The sequence below is a fragment of the Gossypium raimondii genome, chromosome 13, assembly GCF_025698545.1.
Source record: "Gossypium raimondii isolate GPD5lz chromosome 13, ASM2569854v1, whole genome shotgun sequence".
Classification (NCBI taxonomy): Eukaryota; Viridiplantae; Streptophyta; class Magnoliopsida; order Malvales; family Malvaceae; genus Gossypium; species Gossypium raimondii.
The window spans coordinates 19,257,389-19,279,161 of record NC_068577.1 but is presented as its reverse complement, the minus strand read 5'-3'; the positions used below and the strand labels follow the sequence as shown (position 1 = coordinate 19,279,161).

Here is a 21,773-nt window from a genome sequence, read left to right as displayed (position 1 = left end):
TCTCTATGATTTCTATTATGCCTGCTCAAAAATGTTTGAGAAAAGGGTGTGAAGCTTATCTTGATTTTGTATTGAACACTAAAGATCCAGAGTTGAAAATTGAATCAGTGCCAGTGGTACATGAGTATTTAGATGTGTTCCCGCAAGAATTGTCAGGTTTGCCTCCTATTAGAGAAGTTGAATTTGGTATTGAGTTGGTTCCAGGTACAACTCCCATTTCTATTGCTCCTTATAGAATGGCCCCGTTGGAATTGAAAGAATTGAAAGCTCAGTTGTTGGAATTAACTGATAAAGGTTTTGTAAGGCCTAGTTGTTCTCTGTAGGGTGCAGCAGTGCTTTTTGTGAAAAAGAAAGACGGTTCGATGAGGTTGTGTATAAATTACCGGAAGCTTAACAAAGTAACAATAAAGAATAAATATCTAGTGCCTAGAATTGATGATTTGATTGACCAATTAAAAGGAGCCAATGTGTTCTCCAAGATAGATTTGAGATCCGGTTACAATCAGTTGCAGGTTAAAGAGTTAGATGTTCCGAAGACTGCTTTCCGGACTAGGTATGGTCACTATGAGTTTCTTGTGATGCCATTTGGTTTGACTAATGCTCCTTCCATATTCATGGATTTAATGAACCGAATCTTTTGACTGTACTTGGATAAGTTTGTAGTTGTGTTTATTGATGATATTCTAATTTATTCTCCTGATGAGACTAAATATGCCGAACATTTAAGAATAGTTTTACAAATTCTAAGAGATAATCAGTTGTATGCCAAGTTTAGCAAAAGTGAGTTCTGGCTTCGAGAAGTCAGATTCCTTGGACACATTGTGTCAGGTGATGGTATTAAAGTTGATCCGAGTAAAATTTCAGCAATTGTTGAGTGGAAACCACCCAAAAATTTGTCAGGGGTTAAGAGTTTTCTTGGAATAGCTGATTATTACAGACAGTTTGTAAAGGGATTTTCCATGATAGCTACCCCGTTGACAAGATTATTACAGAAAGATGTCAGGTTTGAATGGACTGAGAAGTGTCGGCAGAGTTTTGACTAGTTAAAGGTATTGTTGACAGAAGCTCCTGTTTTGGTACAGCCAGAACCGGGTAAAGAATTGCAATTTACAGTGATGCATCCTTGAATGAATTGGGTTGTGTACTTATGTAGGAAGGTAAAGTAATAGCATATGCTTCCAGACAGTTAAATTCACATGAGAAAAACTACCCGACGCATGATTTTGAACTAACTGCCATTGTATTTGCGTTGAAAATCTGGAGATATTACTTCTACGGTGATAATCAGCTGATTATTACTTCTAGCTGATTAGATCCATCACGTGTGATTTCTCAGACAGAGGATGAGATTCAGCCAAACATGACTTACGAACAAGAACCGGTAAAGATATTAGCTCGAGAGACCAAGCAACTAAGTAACAAAAGTATTGCACGTGTGAAAGTATTATGAAATAGGCATGGGATAGATGAGGCTACATGGGAGCTCGAAGAGGCTATGTGAAAACAGTACCCAAATCTCTTCACAGGTAAGATTTTCGGGGACGAAAATCCCTAAAGGGAAGAAATGTAACATCCTGATTTTGGGCCTAGTCGGAACAGTGGTTTTGGGACCACAAATTCGATGAGGACAAAAATTTATTTTATTATATTCTTATGGTCTACGATTTCACAAAATGATTTCGTGAAATTTTCGTTCGAAAATTTCGACGTTTGGGCACTCAATTTAGTCAAAAGGACTAAATTGTAAAAATTGCAAAAGTTGAGTTCTACATGTTAGAGGTGTCCAATTGATATAAAATTTTAAATTGGAGGTCCTTATATGGTAATTAGACCATTGGTTAAGTTGGTAGACAAAAATGGACATGGTTAGGCATGTTTCCAAAGTTTTTCATTCAGGGCATTTTGGTCATTTAGTTATTAAAATGAATTAAAACAAAATTAAAAGCCAATTTTTGTCCATCTTCAACCCCATGGCCGAATTTCACAAGGGGAAACCATGGATAGGGTTTTTCAAGCTTCCAAGCTCGATTGTAAGTCTATTCTAGCCCCGTTTTTAATGTTCTTTACGTATTTGGAGTCCCGATAACTTGATTTAGCTTGTTCTAACAATAATTTAACCTAGGGTTCATATTTGGAAAGATCCTATAGGTAAAATGTGTTTATTTTGATGTTTTATGGTAGAATATGAAGATTGAAATTATGTTAAACAACTTTTGCTAAGTGATTTTAAGTGAAAACGAGTAAAACGACATAATCGGTAAAAATACCTAATGTTCATAAGTAAGTATTAGAGTGAGAATTTGATGTTTCCATAGAAGCAAAAAATGTTCAGCATGTCATGAAACATAAGAATAAGGGATGAAGTTTAATTTCTGAGCTTTGGGACAAAAGTGTAAATATGCAAAAGTTAAGGGGTAAAAACATAATTTTGTCAAAGTTCGAGTTAAGGACTGTTTTGATGAATGTGAGTATTAAATAAGCTAAATTTTCTATTATAGATCAAGAAGAATAAAATTCGAAGTTAGACTGGGGAAAGAAAAAGTTGAGGACTAAAGTGCTAGATTTGATCATATTTTGTACCGAGGTATGTTTATGGTAAATAAATGCAATATTTATGTTTCCGCAATTATGTATTTATTTCATGAAAATATCTAATGTTAACTCCAGTATGAGATGACAGAGAATCAGTGTTAAAAGGCCCCGTTGAAACATGAGGAATATATTGGATACAAATGTCATGAAATTTGGGTAAAGAGATCTCATGTAAGACCATGTCTGGGACATGGCATTGGCATCATTGAGATTATGAGAGGTCCCATGTAAGACCATGTCTGGGACATGGCATTGGCACCGAGATAAGGGGTCCCATTGAAGACCATGTCTGGGACATAGTGTTAGCACCGAGATGAGAGGTCCCATGTAAGACCATGTCTGGGACATGATGTTAGCACCAAGATGAGAGGTCCCCCGTAAGACCATGTCTGGGACATGGCATGGGCACCTATATGAGAACTCTCTTGTAAGACCATATCTGGGATATGGCATTAGCAGTACAAGAAACATCCCAGTAAGACTATGTCTAGGACATAGCTTTGACATGTTATATTCAGACAGGAGACCTGAGTATCCTTAGTATTCCAAGTGATTCAACGGGCTAATAAAGAGACAATGTTACATGAAAGTTTAGGTAAAAGCCTAATAGACAAGTTCAGGTGAGTTTATAAGATTAAGAGTATCTCAGTTATCAGTTGAGAAAAGAAATTTCAGCAACGAAGGAGTAAGTTAAGCAAGCAAGTAAGTAAATGAGTAAGAGAGTAAGTAAAGAAGAAAGTAAAGATCTTAATGCTTAATAAAAAATTATGGATATAATTGTTTATGATAAATGTTGTTATTTATTTACTTGAAACTTACTAAGCTTTATGCTTATTTCTTTTATTTCTTTTTCTTTAATATAGTATTATCAAGCATAGTCGGGATCTTGAAGACATCAGAGAGCGTTCACACTATCAACCACCACAACTCGGTATTTTAAGACGATAAATGTTTTAAGCTATTGCATGTATAGGGACTTGGTCATTTCGATTGTATATTCTTAAGATATGACCAAAAGATGATATGTAAATATTTGATGATGAATAGTTATTAAAATGGCTAAGTATGAAGGTGTTTGTTGTTATAGATGTCTAGGTGATAAATTATGCATAAAAATCATGAAAAAGTAAAATTTGGTAGTGAATTAGTTTTGAGTCAGTAGTAGTGACGTGATTTTGAAAAATCACCAAGTATAGTAGAAAATGAATTAGCGGGTGGATGAGATATATAAGTAAATCTTATTGAGTCTATTTTTATAGAAAAATAACGGTGTAGACAAAGGAATAATGTATTCTGAGATATTTGTATTTTAGCTAGACAAGGTCAAAGTGGTTTTCAAAATCCCCTATTTTGACTTTGGAAAATCATTAAAAATTGTACAAAAATATTTATGAGTTTTAATTTATATTTCTAGATTCCTTGTTAGGTCTATTTTTTGTAGAAACAAGTGAGAACACATTATGAAGTCTGTACAATGAGATAATTGAATTTTAGTGACAAGCGGTCAGGATAGTCAATTAGTGAAACAGGGGAGACTTTAACTAATAAACTGTACTAATTGGCTAAACCAAAAATTCTAAGAAATTGGTAAAAAGATATATGAGTCTAGTTTCAGGAAAAATTTACGGATTTAAATTTTGAGTTCCGTAGCTCGAGTTATAATTGATTTAGTGACTGCTGCGCAGGTGGACAGCTATATTATGAACAGTAAAATAACTTTTAAAAGTAAATTTTTATGCCTCGAACTTTTAACTTAAGTCAATTATGCCTCATGCTCGACTCTGGTAACGGTCTCGGGTAAGGGGTGTTACAAGCTAAGCTCTATTCAACGAGACATGTGAGGGGAAATAAGAAGAGTGTTAGCTTTATGCTTCACTTTTGGGACATGTTTGACAGTATGAGTCTATGTATGGTGTGTTGGAGATTCATGTATCCAATGAGTGATGCTAGAGCTCACTTTTATGTTTCATAGCTCAAGTGTCAATTTATCTTAAAATGAATATATCTGTAATAAGTGTATTGGGATATGTGTTTATATGACATGTGACTATTATGCAATTTATCTATAAACATGATTTTGAGTATTGAGATATATGCTTAAATGTTATGAGATTATATGTGTATTATGATATATGCTTGAGCATTAGGTGATTATATGTGTAATAGGATATATGCTTAAATGTTATGAGATTATATGTGTATTATGATATATGCTTGAGCGTTAGGTGATTATATGTGTAATAGGATATATGCTTAAAATTGAGTATGATTACTATGTAACAGAATTAGGAAGTAATGCACGAGTAAGTATATTATAACACTAAAGTTGGAACTGTTGAGGTTGTGTTATGTTGTTGTTTCGTTGATGCTTGATGAATTTTTTGCATGGTAGTTATTCTAGGCATTAACTGTAACACCCCTAACCCATATCCATTGCCGAAAAGGGTTACGAGGTATTACCTAACACCACACAGTCTAACACAGTTCTTCATTACAATTCATGCTCTGAAATTTAACCAAGTCGTAACCATTTAAATTATTCAAATTTCGAGACAACCAACATCCATTGGAACATATTACATATGCTTTATACAAATATATATAAATAGCAGAATCATATGATCAACAACCAAAGCATTCAAATAACCAATTAATCATTTATAGGTCATACCATTTTCGAACAAAAGCTCAACTAGGTACCATTTCATAACTAACAACAATTTTAAACACAACACATTTTACTTGCTTAAGTGACTAATTAAACTTTTATGAAACATAGTCATCTTTTACTATCACCAACCATACCTAAACAACCAATATGCAAAACAATTTCATATTCATAACTTAACTTACGAATCTTATATATTATAGTAATAACACATCCATCAACTAATTTGTTGGTTAACCTAAACATATAATTGAAACACCATACATTTAAATACCATGGATGAATATACTCAATCATTTACATCATTATCAAGTCATTTTCGCATGGCTATTTTTATATACAAGTCAAAATGAACCTTATCGCGACTAGCCTATACATGCCATAAGTTGAAAATACAAACATTTAAAGTACCAAAATAGTGATTGATAGTGTGATGATGTTCCTGGATGATCCCCGATTTTGAGCTAGCTTCCAAAATCTATAAAATAATATAAAGACACACAAAGTAAGCTTTTTGAAGCTTAGTAAGCCATAAGTAATTATTTCAATACGAAAACACATTTAATTTAAATCAGATAGGCCAAAATTTAGCTAATAACATTCAAATATAAAATCATTTATCTCCTATATTCCAACTTACCTTATTTTCAAATGAACATGTAAACTTCTTATGTACCTAAATCATTTAGCCCAAAATTAACATTCAAATTTGTTATGTACATATAAAAATCGTATAAGCTCGTATAATGCCATATCTCAGACATGGTCTTACATGTTAATGCATATCGATGCCACTGTCCCAAAAAGGGTCTTATACGAATCATATACGATGCCAATGTCCCAGACATGGTCTTACACTTTTCTTTACTTCGATGCCAATGTCCCAGACATGGTCTTACACGAAATCACATCTCAGAAGTCCTATTATCATGTCATCAATATCAAATACATTTTCTAAGGTTCATCCAGAGCTATCGACTTCATAATTAAATCATTTCATACCCAAAACCAGTCATCCAATGCTCAATTTAATTCAACAATATATATATTCATAAACGAATCCAATTCGGCAATGAATATCAATATACCAAACAATTCGGCAATGTATAACCATACACGAATCAAGTTCGGTAATGTATAATCAAATTCGGCTTCCTATATTCCTATATTCATAAACAATTCAATGTCGACAATATATAACCATGTACAAATTAATTCCAACAATGAACAACCATATATGAATCAATTCAGCAACCTATATCCATATACCAAACAATTCGGCAATGTATAACCATACATGAATCAATATATCCATATGCAATTCAACTTCGACAATATATAACTATAAACAATTCGAATTCGGAAAAATATAAAACATTCAAATTTGGTAATATATTTCTATAATTAATCAAATTTTGTAATGTATAAAAAATTTATATTTAATTCCAAAAAAAATTATTTACTTACGAACTTACCTCGTATTTAGAATTGGCGAATCGGTTCGATTACTCGATAACTTTCGACTTTCCTCGATCTAACTTCGATTTCTTTCTTTCTTGATCTAAATCAATTCAAATTTAACTTATTTAAAAACATATTCATTCAATTTCATCCAGAAATACATAAATGAGCATTTTGCACTTTAGCACCTTAGGTTTTACATTTATTCAATTTAGTCTTTATTTCATAAAATCACAAATTATAAGAAATTTCAACACACCCATGATTAGCCGAATTCATTAGGGGTCCTTAGCAGCCCAATTCATGCATTTATTTCACATTACAACCACTAAATTTACACATTTCACAATTTAATTCCTAATTTTCTTTTTCATCAAATATCACTTGATAAAACATAATAATCTAACATTAAATATTTATTTTTCATCCTCAAACAACAAAAACATCAAACTATCATCAATGGCAACTCACATATTCATCAACCAATCCAAAAATTAAAGCATGGGCTATCTAGAATACGAAGCAACGATCTAAAAAACGTAAAAAAAATCAAAAACTGAGCTCAAAACATACCTAAATCAAGAATGCAAAGGGTCAAACCCTAAAATGCTTCAAATGGTCTTTTTTCTTTTGTTTTTTAGGGAGAAAGATGATAAAATAAGCTAAAATTTTGTTTTTTTATTTATTATACATGAATACATGGTTTACCATTTTACCCCTGGTTATTAAACCATTTAAATCATCAAGTATAAGACCATTGATGTCCATTAAAACTACCGATGGTCTAAGCACATCATAAGGACCTCACATTTAATTAATCATAACAAATAAATTCTTAAACAATTAGTATGCCACTTTTGCATTTTACGCAATTTAGTACTTTTATCAAATTAACTAACCAATTGGTAAAATTAAATCACGAAATCACACATATCAAATAACATGATGTAAATACCAAAAATAATATTAAAATAATTTTACAACCTCGTATTTGTGGTTCCAAAACCACTGCTCTGATTTAGCTAAAACTGGGCTGTTACATTCATTGAGCTTGTTAAGCTCACCCACTACCTTCTTAAACTTTGTAGATTAGTTGTGTGCCGATGTGAGCGGTGTGGCTTTTCGAGGGGTGATCTAAGGAATTCTATATTATTTATTCATAGGTGTTTGCTATTTGGTTATGTTTTGGGAATAAGGCAATGTGGTAGTTTTTGTGCTAATATTGGATATGATATTTTGAGTTGTCTCCATGATTTAATATTTCTTAGGATCTTGGGATTTGTTTCGTAATATGTTGACTATTGCTCGAATTTGCTTTTGATGTTTGAAACTATTATTACGGTTGTTTCGGTGTTTAACTAATGTCGATATGATAACATGTTGAACTGGTAGGAGTTGGAATGGTTTATATGCTTAAAAACATTGTATTTTTTGGGTTTAAAGCAGAGGTATCGATATTTGTGTTTTAAAAATGATACCTATGTGTTTTGAAACATGTAAGAAGTCAGAATAGAGATTTTGTATCGATACCTTTGCTCAAGTATCGATACTCGAGGTAAATTTATCGATACTTCATGACAGGTACCGATAATTTTCAAGACTTTGGGATTTTAATCGAGAAACAAAATGCAAGTTTGGTATTGTTTTTCCAGGTGGTATCGATATCACTTAGAGAAAATATCGATACCTTAGTGTTAGTGTCAATACCTATGGCCATGTTTTGGGAATTTTGCTAAATGGATCTTATGCACGTTTAAAATTGTTTATAAGAGTAATTATTTTAAATTTACAATGTAGCAATGGTAACTATCTTGAATGATTGACTTAAAACCTTTATAAAAAATAAAATGATGGATATTTAATTTACAGTGAGCTTTCTACTTGATGCATGTGACATGAGGCAGTGGTGTGACATCCCGTATTCGGGCTTGGCGACCTGGCCCAGTATAGGGTGTTACAGTTGGAAATTTTTTTCCAAAATCTCATATGTTTCATTATAAGATTTATCCAGCAAATTACCATTGGCGAAGGTATCAACTACCATCCTCGTATGCGCATTCAACCCATTATAGAATATCTCCATTTGAGTCCAATGTTTAAATCCATGCATTGGACATTTTTGAATTAACTCTTTAAATTGGTCCCAAGCTTCATATAGTGTTTCATCCTCTGATTTCCAAGAAGATGCGATGTCATTTCTAAGCTTGACATTCATATTTGGTGGATTATACCGTAACAAAAATCTCTAGAAAAGATCATTCCATGATGCCACTGTTCCTGACAACAAAGCATTCAGCCATGCTCTGGCACGATATCTCAAAGAATATGGAAATAGTTTAAGTCGTAGGGCATCTTCAGGCACACCCTGTTGCCTAAATGAGTCACTAACCTTAGAAAAGTCTTAAATGTAGTCTTGGATCTTCAGTAGGTAATCCACTAAATTGTCTTACTATTTGCAACATCTGAAACATTACCGATTTCAATCCAAACTGCTGAGCCTGTATGGCTGGTCTGACTGTCCCTGGATTCAAATTATCAAACATTGGAACAATATGCTCTCAAATTGGTCTGTCTCGGTCATCTACCACATGATCTATAGGAGGATTTACATTTCAACCAATTGGAGGGTTATCATTGTGGCCAATTGGATTACCATGAAGGCCAGGATTATTGTCATTTCTAACCATTTTCTCAGCCCTTTTCTACTCCTCCCAAAGTTTTATCAATCTCTGGATCAAAAAGATACTTGTTGTTAGTAGGAATGCCTCTTCTCACGCACTGTCAGCAACTCTGTAAAAATTAAATACACTAAGTTAAATAAAACTAATGGAATTAAGTAAAATAAAAAAAAATCAAATTTCACCAAATTGCCGATCCTCAACAACAACGCCAAAAACTTGTCGCGTGTGAATATGGTATGTGATTTGTGCAATTATACACGTCGAATCAAGTAATAAAGTGGTCAGTGAATATCGTTCCCACAAGGATTGAATTAAGGCACAAAAGGGGTCAAGTTATTATAATAAAATGCAATTAATGCTATCGTAAAGCTATGGCAAGTATGCAATTGCAATTAAAGGAATAATGATGTGTGGAATATGTTGAATTAATGAATACTTAGAAATGTTATGCAAAACAAGAGTAGAAATGTAATGACAATTATGAGAATTACTATGGGAATATTATGTAAACAATCAAGTAAATAACTAAGAATGATATAGTAAAGATATGGCGACAAAGAATGAAGGATATATGAAGTTGATTTGGAAGGTCGAGATTACTAAGAATCTACCCTTACCGTCAATAATTACTCAGCAAAATTATACTCAGTCTACTGCTCAGAAGAGTTCTAAAATGGTATGCTTCTTTCAAGAGAAAAAACCTTAAGTTACCTTGCCTGTGTTTGTGGGCTATTAATATGGTGCAATGCAATATTTTTCTTCTGTATGAACTTTGCTCTATGTCTAGAGTCTATTGCAAGTATTTGTCAAGTACTTGCTCATATCATTCAATTTTGATCCAACTAATCGAAAATTTTTAGAATTAGATTTAGTTTATGGGCATGCTGAACAGTCATCTATGTCTAGAGATTGCACACATAAAATTTATAAATAAAAGACAATTGAATGAAAGAGTAAATTGAATCAGATATATGCTTCAAGAATTAAAGAAAATAAAGGTTTCATCATGTATTCCCAACCCTATGAGATTTAGCTTACGGGTTGGCACAAAAAATTCAAAACCAAAATAACATCCTACATCATTTCCATCATTCAATTCATGGAAAAACAAATTAAGAAATACGAAAGACTTCGGGAAGATGGCGTTCGTGTGTCCAGTTCACACTTCAGCAACACAATGTCCAGTGGTGGCTGAGAGTGACTTCTTTCATCTTCATCTTCCTCTTCCTATCATTACTCAACTACTACCCACTATTCTTTCCTAAAGATCTCTCCCACTTGTTTATTGTTAAGGGTTTCTCCTTTGGCATTTTATAGCTTTTTCCCTAAGGTAAAACCAACAACCCATGTTTATCTTCTCCTCTTTTTAAATTCTTTTTTCAACAACTCAAGATTATCTCCTCCTCTTTTATAAAATCTTTTTTCAACAACCCAAGATTATCTTCTCCTTTTTCTAAATTTTTTTTTCTAGGATAAAAACCAGCATTCCAGGATTATCTTTTATATTTTAAGCAAATTTTTCTAGTGCGAGTGCAGTTAGGGTGAAACTGGTATGTGTTGAGTGTTGACTCGGTCTTCCTAGAATTGGCACGACATTTGTGCTGACAAAATGTCCAACATTTTTCCCTGACAAACCTTCACTCATTTATTTCTTTTTCCTTAACATGTAACTTCCAAACCACCAAACACAACCCTTCCACATGAAATTAAAAGTAATAAATAATAATATTTAAGCATCATCCAAGATTTTTATTCAATGTTCTAAAAATGCTAAAATAATATCCTAAAATGCAATTAAGTTCACTTAAGTACAGACAATTGACCCATTCTAAAGGCACGAATTATAACTCTTTTCAAGAGTTATCACACCATGAAGAACTAATCCCTCTATCGGGGATTAGTGAGTGGAGGTATGATATGTTCACTATTTAGGGATACTCAATGGAACAACTGTTTCAAAAAGGAAGAATGTAAAACAAACCTGGGCCTTACAACCCCGGAAGTCATCAATGTATGAATTAACCTAAAATTGGTATGGCCCATCCATGAACACCTTCACCCCAAACCGGTCTAGACTATGAGGTTAGAGAATAAGTAGTCCTTGCTAACTCGTTATTTGAGTAGAAGATCAGAAGATCCTGCTAGAATAACGACTAGTTGATTGACAAGGAACCCAAAGAGATAGTTGATGGGGATTACCAAAGTGAGCTAATCACCTATAATCAGATTTGATTACTTCTATTCTTCAATCCCTTGAATTTTTGTTCCTTATGTTATTTTGTTTTTATTATTATAAAACCCCTAAAAACTCCTTTTATTTTACCTTCGTACTATAACTAAACTAAAGTACTAAATAGGCCCGTCAATGTTTAGGCTAAAATTAATCTAGGACTCACCTCATTTGGGTACAATCCTCGGATCACTCACCTACTTTGTTGTAACTATATTACAACTAGACCCGTATACTTGAGGATACCGCCTCGTTTATATACCCTTTACTATAGAATTCAAACTTTGGACGTTAGTACATCTGTAGGCGGTCAGTCGTGTACCTAAATCATGTAACAAATTGAAGCTGTGTATTACAGGGCCACAAGACCGTGTCAACAAGTGGTGTAACAGGCTGAAGTCGTGTGGACCTAAATGCAAAATTTCTAACAAAGAGTCACATGATCATGTCCTGGACCGTGTAACTGGCTGAGACCATGTAAGCTTGAGTCACATAGTTGTGTATTCACATTGTGTAACTCACTAAGGCCGTGCATACCAATCACCACCCAAATCATACAGACCACACGACTGTGCCACACGCCCGTGTGTGGCACACAACTATGTGTTAGATTGTGTATGCCAAGAAGATACCCTACAAGGCAAGTTACAAATCCAAACACTAGAATATACTACGGCTATGCAACATACCATTCCTCAACCTGTTCAAATATACCAAAAACATGCCAAAACACAACTTGAATCATCCATCCTAAGTGCCTGACCAATATGCCACAATAGGCACCGCAATTTATTAAGATTAAATCACCCATTCACACCAAGTATATTCAAAGTTTCATGCCATACTTTTGTTGCTTGTAAATAACTAATGCAATTATGAAAGTGTACAAGTCATTCAAGTAATTGATAAGTAAGTATCATCTCCATAGGGATCGAAAATTTGTAAGAAATTGAGTAAGTTATTCTCATCCTATTGATTATACTAAATAACAAGAAATACTCTCAAATTGAATAGGATGTTTATATAATGAATTAATGTGATTAAATGCAAAAAAAAAATTGATATGGCAAATAAAATGTAGTGGCAAATTATAGAGAACAGAAAGAGTATTTCTGTTGCTGAATGAAGAGGGTTGGAATTATTTAGGTGAAATGCTCATTTAAAAGGAATGCCATGGAAAAATATTGTCTAATCAACTACTTAGAGAATCACCACTATAACCTGCCTTTTTCGATAGCTATATCTTAAGCTAAAAATTTGAGTTATTGTATGTCTACAGAACTTCGGATTAATAACTACAATGAACGTTCTTCTCTGTACAACTCGTAACATTTATGTCTAAAGTGCTACGAATATTCTATTGAGTATTCTCTTGTATCAAATGATTCAAGATCCTATATATTTAACCTTTTTAGAATTAAAAATACATCTAAGAACACAACCCACAATCAACTATGTCTAGAGCTTTCATGCATATATTTAAAATAACTATAAATCGAAGGAAATAATGACATAGACAATCTCAAATCATGAACATCAAAGATAATAAAATATTCACCCAAATAACTCCAACCTAGAAAAGATTTAGGTCATGGGTGGAAAAGTTAACACAAAAATAAAATCATTAATCAACATTCTCAAAATAAGTTTGAGTCATAGAAATCAGGAAAATAAAGGCAGAAAATGCAAGATTTCCTGCCACACTCCAACTTCTCTTTTATCTTCTGATTGTGCACGAATCCAGGATAGATGTCTTTTACCCTTCTTCACATCTTTATTCTACTCTCTGTAACTGCTACTCTTTCTTTCTCTAGAATTCTCCAATGGAGTTCTTCTCTTCGTAGAGAGAGAATTGTTATCACCTATCTCTTTCTCACGTTGATTTTTTCCAATCCTTTTCTTCTTCTCTCTCCTTTTTTTATTGGGTAGATCCGTCCCACCTCAACACATATTTTTCATTCCTCTTTCTAGGTTGGTTTTTTTTGCTACATGCATAGCTGGCTGAGAATGACGTGGATAAAGTGTTGAGTCATGTTTCCAGAATTACCATGACAATTCTGTTGACAATCAATCTCACCATTTTCCACAGCAATATTTCACTTCCTTTATTTTCCCTCTTTCTCTTCTTCCTCTTCCTACACTTGTGTTCACACAAAACCGCACCTTTCCTTCCCAAGTGATAAAAGTAACGAATAATGCCCATTATATCACAATTCAAGCTTTGTTATGCAATGTTCTAAAAATATCCTAAAAATGCAAATGTATTCACTTAATTACAACCATTTAATTCCATTTAGAGGCCTTAGGTATAACTCTTTTCAAGAGTTATCACACCCCCAAACCTGAATTATTGCTTGTTCTCAAACAAATGATGTTTGAATATGCATGAATGCATGGAATTCCCAAAACAATCAGTCACCAATTATACTGTCAAATCATAATAAGCATACTAAAACAAAGAAAAATTGCTTATAGTTGTTGTAACCCTGGTTAGCAAATACAGTGCAGAAAATGGCTCCTAAAGGTAAAATTTTCTAAATATTTCAACAATTAAAACTATAGGAGATTTCTCTAAATATACTTAGGTTATCTCTCTACTAAACTCAGTTTTTTTTAGACACTTATTCAATTTTAAGCACAAAATTTTTCTAAGGAATTCATATTGTCACATGATTTTATACTTAACAACCTTAATGAAGCATACACTAGACTGCCATGTATTATATCATGTCACAATTTGAATATAAATCACTGATGAAACAAAAGCTTTTAACTAAAATGATGGATGGAGCAAACAACTACATTCTTAGCAATTTAGCCTCAAAATTCAGTGGAGTATCCCTAAACTATGTAATATTTTTTTAGACAAACACTCATATCGAACTCATTTTTATAGTCAAGAATATAATGGAGCAAAAAAATATTACCGACCTACTCAATAGGTTCAAACATTAGAGTATTCATATTATTTTACCATTACATAAATTATACACTATTACTATATTGAATTTAAGTTAAGAAGTCCTAAATTTATTCAAAGAATGCTACTATATCTTAATTACATTTATATTTCAATTATTCTACTTTTAGAAATTGATTCTCAACAACCGTCCTATGCTAAACATGCCTAAACAACTATCATAATATTTTCTAAGTTTACAAAGAAGAGTTATTATCCTCATTAAACATCATTGATATCCATATACTTGCATAATCAGGCAGTGGAATGGCAATTGAATGTTATGGAAAAAGGATTGTATGAACAATTGACAATGTAGTCTATATGCCCAAGACACCCCCAAACCTAAGGGACGCATTGTCCTCAATGCATGAACAATTTAAAATTCCAAAATGCAAAAATAAACATATATATATACAATGCATTGACAACAATTTTGAATGCATGAAAAACACATGGTATATAATGAAAATTATGCAAATGAAAATAAAGACGAAAGCTTGGGAAAAATTTTGTGTTACTTTAAATCAGGAGAGTTGTTTTTCGAGTAGTAGGCTTGTAATGATGCTTCCTTTTCAGCATATTGATTGGCACCTCTTCTTCATCATTATCATCTGATTTCATGAAATCATCAATCAGTTGATTAATCTCATGATCTTGCTTCAGTATGGGTGCAATTGATTTAGGTGCAATAGCAGGTTCGGTTGGTGCAGGAATATGGTTAATTTATTCTCTTTCCTGATCAGATTCAATGTTCAATGATTCCATCTTCTCCACATCTCCCTCTGGTCCTTTTTGTTCCTTCTCCTCGATGGTAGTGTATGTGGTAAGTCCAGGCTTATCAGCTTTAACTCCATTCTCGTCCCTTTCTTTTTATTCGATAGCAGCTCATTTTCATTGGATTCAGATCCTCCCCTTCTTTATCAAACTCCGTGATCTTATTATTAAGGCAAAAAATTAGAAATGAAAATAACGGTAAGTAATTAAAGATAAAATTAATAAGAACAAAATTAAAATAAAGAAATCAAATAAAAGAAAGATAAAAAAGTTATTTTTCACGTTTTTTTCCAATTCTGCAGCAATTTGGAGTTGCTAAGTCTTAAAGAGATTGAGTTGCTTCTTCAACTGGTCGAGTGAGTTGAGCATTTGCTGCTCAAACGGACTGTTGGAGATAGAATATTTTGCTAAGGCAAACATCTTGCAAACTTTTCTTCCACTGCCATTTATAGCCAATCAATGGTCTGGAAATCTTCACTCCCATCAACACATTTCAGGGCATCAAATATGTTAAATGTAACCTGCTGATCATTCACCCCCATAGTCTATATGCCTTTATGCACATGAATTAGCTAAGGAAATGGCGGACGTGGTCGTTCTTCAGGTTGTTGATATTGTTTGCTGTGGCATATTTGTTGGCAACATGATTTGATTCTACCATAATATTTTTCTACTGACCATTTTCAAGTGTTGTATGCTTTTGTTTACTGCCATCTTTTCTAGTCTATTCCACTACTGATTGGAAAGTTGTGCTTTGAGGAACTTCTGACCTTTCCTCCTAAATAAAGGCATCATTAATAACCCTAGCAACTGAGTGCCACTCCATAGTGTTATGGCCTTACATTGTTCCTTTCCTTGAGATCAAGAACTTTTTGTGTCACTAGGCAATGTTCCTTGTTGTCTGGAACTTAATACAGTGGCAGTTTGTTCCACTTGATTCTCTAGAGCTCTTAAGGAAGCTGCCTAGCTCTAAATAACCGTATCATTTTTAGTTGTATACTTCGTTAATAGAGCTTCCATAATTGATGTTGCAGATGACGAACTTTGTTGCAGATTTTACCGCAGCATTGGATGACTGTATCCAGGTATCGATTAACATTGCTGGCATTTCCCATTCACTGATTACTCCAGCATTGGATACAAATGGAAATGTTCTGTAATGGTGTACACGCCATTCCTAAGCTTGGCATTCCTAAGCAAAAGCCTTAGATTAGCTCGACTTTATTTTTACGCTCTAACAGTCAAGGTAAGTTCCTATGAACGTTATTCGTGTTTATGTTATTCAAATTGAATATTGTTATGCTATTTATAATGTAAATGGATTGAACTATAACCTTATTAATGCTATGATGAATTGACAAATATCGAGTCCCAGTTAAACCTTAAGAATTCATAGCATACAAATGACACGCCATTAGAGATTTCGTGATTCGTGTCCCTATTTCGAAGGTTACAGGGCTGAGACATGGGCGTGTTTCTCAGCCGTGTGACCCCTGTTTTCAAATTTTTGTGACTTTTTCCTAGACTTTCCAAATTGTTTCAAATTTGTCTCAAATTATTTCTAAGTTATTTTTAGGGCCTTGAGAGCTCGATTTAGGGACAATATGCATGTTATTGAATGGTTTATGTTATGATTTAAATTATTGAATGTTATAAAGCTTTAATGCTTTTGATTGAATGATAATACTCCGTAACCCTATTTCAGCGACGGGTACAGGTTAGGGGTGTTACATTTAGTGGGATCAGAGTTATGGTTTAGTTAGTTCTAGGACTGAACGTAGCATATATGAAGTCTAGTAATACATGCCATTATATAACCTATGACAGTGTGAGAATTCCTGACTCAATTTGAACTTTGTTTTCATATAGATAATATGTCATCCAACCGAGCCGATTCCGATGAAGTTGAAAGTAATGCTCAAGCATCCATTCATGGAGCAACTTCGAGTGGTTGTAGGCCAGTAACCAAGGGTCGGTGAATGCTTTATAATCTTTAATATTCATGATTTGAGATTATATATGTCATTGTTTCATTCGATTTATGGTTATTTTAAATACATGCATGCAAGCTCTAGACATAGTTGATTGTGTGTTGTGTTCTTAGATGTATTTTTAATTCTGAAAAAGGTTAAATATACTGGAACTTGAATCTTTTGATGCAAGCAAATACTCAAAGAATATTCATAGCACTCTAGACATAGATGTTACGATTTGTACAGAGAAGAACATTTATTTTAGTTATTAATCCATAGTTCTGTAGACATACAGTAACTCAGATTTTTAGCTTAAGATATATCTATCGAATGAGGTAGGTTATAGTGGTGATTCTCTGAGCATTTCACTTGAATGGCATTACTGGCATTTCCCACCCCTTGATTACTCAAACTAAAATTACAATATTGTTTACACCCTGGATTGTATGAGTTATAGTATGGGATGTTGTTGTTGTGATTAAAATTCCCCATGTAATAAAATGAGGTTGGGATCGATGGGCATTCATCAAAAACATGATCTTCTCCTTAGTAAACTCATGCTAACTTTGTTGCAATCATTTCCTGCACTGTACTGCAGCTGGTCTTCTTAGTGTTTTAATCATATTTGTTAAAGATGATACCTAAGTTGTTAGAGATGTAATTGCATTAATCTCCATTGCTCCTGCAACTCTTCTGTCAGTTTCAACTCTAGTACTAGGGTATTGATAATTGTTATTTGGTATCCTTTCCAGAATTTCATAAGCCTCGTTGTACGATTTATCTAGTAAAGTCCAATTGGCAGATGCGTTGACAACCATTCACGTATGAGCATTCAATCCATTGTAAAACATTTCCATTTGTGTCCAATGCTGAAAACCATGCATCAGAAATTTTCTTAATAACTCCTTGAATCGCTCCTATGCTTCATATAATGTTTCATCCTTTGATTGTCTAAATGATGTAATGTCATTCCATAACTTGGGATTCATGTTAGGAGGATTATATCTTAGAAGAAACCTCTGACACTGTTCATTCCATGATGCCACTGTACCTTACGGAAATGCATTTCACCATGCCTTAACAGGATCTCGCAATGAGTAAGGGAATAACTTTAGTCCCAAGGCATCTTTAGAAGCTCCTTGCTGCCTGAATGAATCGCAGGCTTCCAAAAAAAGTCATAAGTAGAGCCGTGGATCTTCCATAGGCAATCCACTAAACTGCCCTACAGTTTGCAACATTTGAAACATCATTGGCTTTAATTCAAATTTTTGAGCCTGAATGTGTGGCCTAACAATTCTAGGATTCTAATAATCTAATATTGACACTACATGTTCTTTGATGGGTCTGTCTCTTTCATCTACAATTTGAGGAATATCAACATCCCTTCTTTCCTAATTTCATGTCCCTTATCTAACCTGATAGCTTTTAATTCTTTCTATCTCTTCGCAATTCTTTTCTCCTTTGCCTTAAGGGTCTCTCAATCTCTAGATCAAAATAGTACTCTGTATTCTCAAGGATATTTCTATGCATGCACTAGTACACACCTGAAAAAGAAAAATTGATTACAATTGGTATAGTATTACTGCAATATACCAAGTAATATAATGATGAACAAGTATCGTCTCCACAAGGATCGAAAATTGATTATAATTGGTAAAGTATTACTGTAGATTTAACTAATTAAACTGTGCAAAAGAAACAAAGTATAAATTGATGAAGGGAATTAATGAATGAACTAATAATATCAATTATCACTAAAAAATGACAAACCAATCTAAATGTCGTGGCAATTCACAAAGAATAAGTAGAGATTATTTCTGTTGTTGAATGATAAAGGTTGGAATTACTCAGGGAATATTTTCATAACATAATAATGCCATGGATAAAATTTAACTAACTACTGCCCAGAGAATTACCAATGCAGCCTACTTCTTTCAAAAGTCAAACTTATTTATTATCCTGAGTCTGTATATATCTACAAGACTCACAAATTATAACCACACTAACGTTCTTCACCTGTACAGATCATAACTTCTATGTCTAGAGTGATGTAATTATTCTTTCAAATACTCGCCTATATCAATTGATTAATAATCTGATATATTTAATCCTTTGAGATTCAAATCCATCTAAGCACATAACATATAGTCAACTACATCAAGATTGCATACATGCATTCAAAATAAACATAAATCTAATGAAACAATAATTTTAATCAAAAACATATCATAGGCATTACAGATAATTCAATATTAACCCAAATAATTCCAACCCAAAGATAATTAGCTCATGGGTTGGGCAATGAAATCCAAAATTAAATCATTCATCAACATTCTTCAATTTTTACGAATCACATAAATTAAAACCAAGAAAAATAGAACAAAGGCATAACTACAGGAAGTTATCGCTACACTCCAGCTTCTTCTCAAGATTTTATGCAAAACCCAAGGCATATTTCTCTTCCCCTTCTTCGCGTTTGTGATCTCTTTTTAGTTGTTACCCTCTTCTTCTTTTTTAAAATTTCCATGCCATTTCTCCACAGGATTCTATTGCAGAGAGAAAATCCATTCTCTTTCTTTTCTTTTCTCCTCACAATCCTTGTGTCCTCTTTCTCTTCTCTCTCCTTCTTCTATAGGGTAGATATGTCCTTCTCAGCACACATATTTTTCTCCTCTTTTTTAGGGTGATTTATCTGGTACACGTACAGTTGGCAGAGTGTGGCGTGGATTGAGTGTTGTCTCATCTTCCTAGAATTTCCATGACATTTCTATTGGTAATCTATCCCACCATTTACCATGGAAATGTTTCAGCTCATTCCTTCTCTTTTCCTTCTTCTTGCCTCTTTCATCCTACCTGCACCTGCTACCAAAGACTACCAAACCTTTTTCCAGAAATTAAAATGCAAACATATTTTCTTAATTACAAGAAAATACTTTAGTTTAAAGGCCTGAAATATAAATCTTTCCAAGAGTTATCATTTAGTGGATTGCTTATTGAAGATTCACGATTGCACTTAAGACTCTTTTTGAAAGTCTGCGATTCATTCAGGTAGCAGGGTGTTCCTAAAGATGCCCTAAGATTGAATTTATTCCCTTATTCATTGTGAGATTGTACCAAAGCATGGTTAAATGCATTTTCGTCAGGTACGATGGCATCTTGGAATGAACTTTATCAAAGGTTTTTGCTAAGATATAATCCTCCAAACATGAATGCCAAATTGAGGAATTCTATTACGTCCTTTCGGTAATCTGAGGATGAAACATTATATGAAGCATGGGAGCTATTCAATGAGTTAATTAGAAATTTCCCAATGCATGGTTTTCAACATTGGACGCTAATGGAAATGTTTTACAATTAAATGTGCATACAAGGATGGCGGTTGAAGTATTCACCAATGAGACTTTGCTCGATAAATCATATAATGAGGCATGTGAAATTATAGAGAGGATAGCAAGCAACGATTATCAATACCCCACTATAAGAGTAGGGACTAGCAGAAGAGTTTCTGGAGTAATGGAACTTGATGCGATTACTTCCCTAACAGTTCAGGTATCATCTTTAATAAATATGATTAAAACACTGAAAAGACTAGTTGTAATGTAGGAAATGAAAGCAGCTCAGTTAGCATGTGTTTATTGTGGAGAAGATAATGTTTTTAATGAATGCCCATCCAACCAAACCTCAGTTTATTATATACGAAATTTTAATCACACCAACAACACATATTCCAACATGTATAATCCAGGGTGGAAACAACATCCCAATTTTCAGTTGGAGTAATTAAGGGGTGGGAAATTCCAAGAGTGCTATTCGATAGAATGTTGCGAGTGCACCACTTGGATACAATCAGCTCATGCCATGGAAAAATGTTCAGCAAAATTCAACTTCGTGTTCTTCATCAATGAAGCTCTATTGAAGGAATACATGGCCAAGAATGGTGCTATCATTCAATGTCAAGCTGCATCTTTGAGAGCTTTAGGAAATCAAGTGTGGAAAATTGCTAATGCATTAAGCTTAAGACCGCGAAGAGCACTGCCAAGTGATACAAAAAATTCATGATCTCAAGGGAAGGAATAGTGCAAAGCCATTACACTCAGAAGTGGTATGCAACTACCAGGAGTTGTTAATGACACCACTATTGAAGAAAGTAGTTCAGATTTCATAAATAATAAGAATTCAAAACCAGTAGTGGAACAGGCTACAAAAGAAAAGAGCAACCAAAAAAATATTGAAGCAAATTCATCTTATATTACCAATAAAAATGCCACGACAAAACAACCTCAACAAATGGAAGGAAGACCACCACCACCTTTTCCTTAGAGTTTCAAAAAATCTAAGGAAGATTTTCTATTCAAGAATTTCTTGGATGTCCTGAAGCAATTACATATCAAAATACTATTGGTGGAAGCACTGTAATAAATGCCCAACTATG

At 33.5% G+C, this 21,773-nt stretch overlaps 3 non-coding genes across 3 annotated transcripts; 2 read left to right on the top strand and 1 right to left on the bottom strand.

Moving 5' to 3' along the window:
• The first annotated feature begins 8,820 nt into the window (after positions 1-8,820).
• Positions 8,821-8,927, top strand: LOC128036375 (small nucleolar RNA R71). Its single transcript, XR_008193172.1, has one exon. It is a non-coding gene; the product is annotated as a small nucleolar RNA R71 (small nucleolar RNA).
• A 9,292-nt stretch (positions 8,928-18,219) lies between these two features.
• LOC128036394 (small nucleolar RNA R71) lies at positions 18,220-18,321 on the top strand. The gene has a single exon (XR_008193191.1). It is a non-coding gene; the product is annotated as a small nucleolar RNA R71 (small nucleolar RNA).
• Positions 18,322-20,555: 2,234 nt separating this feature from the next.
• Positions 20,556-20,662, bottom strand: LOC128036422 (small nucleolar RNA R71). The gene has a single exon (XR_008193219.1). It is a non-coding gene; the product is annotated as a small nucleolar RNA R71 (small nucleolar RNA).
• Positions 20,663-21,773: the final 1,111 nt, after the last annotated feature.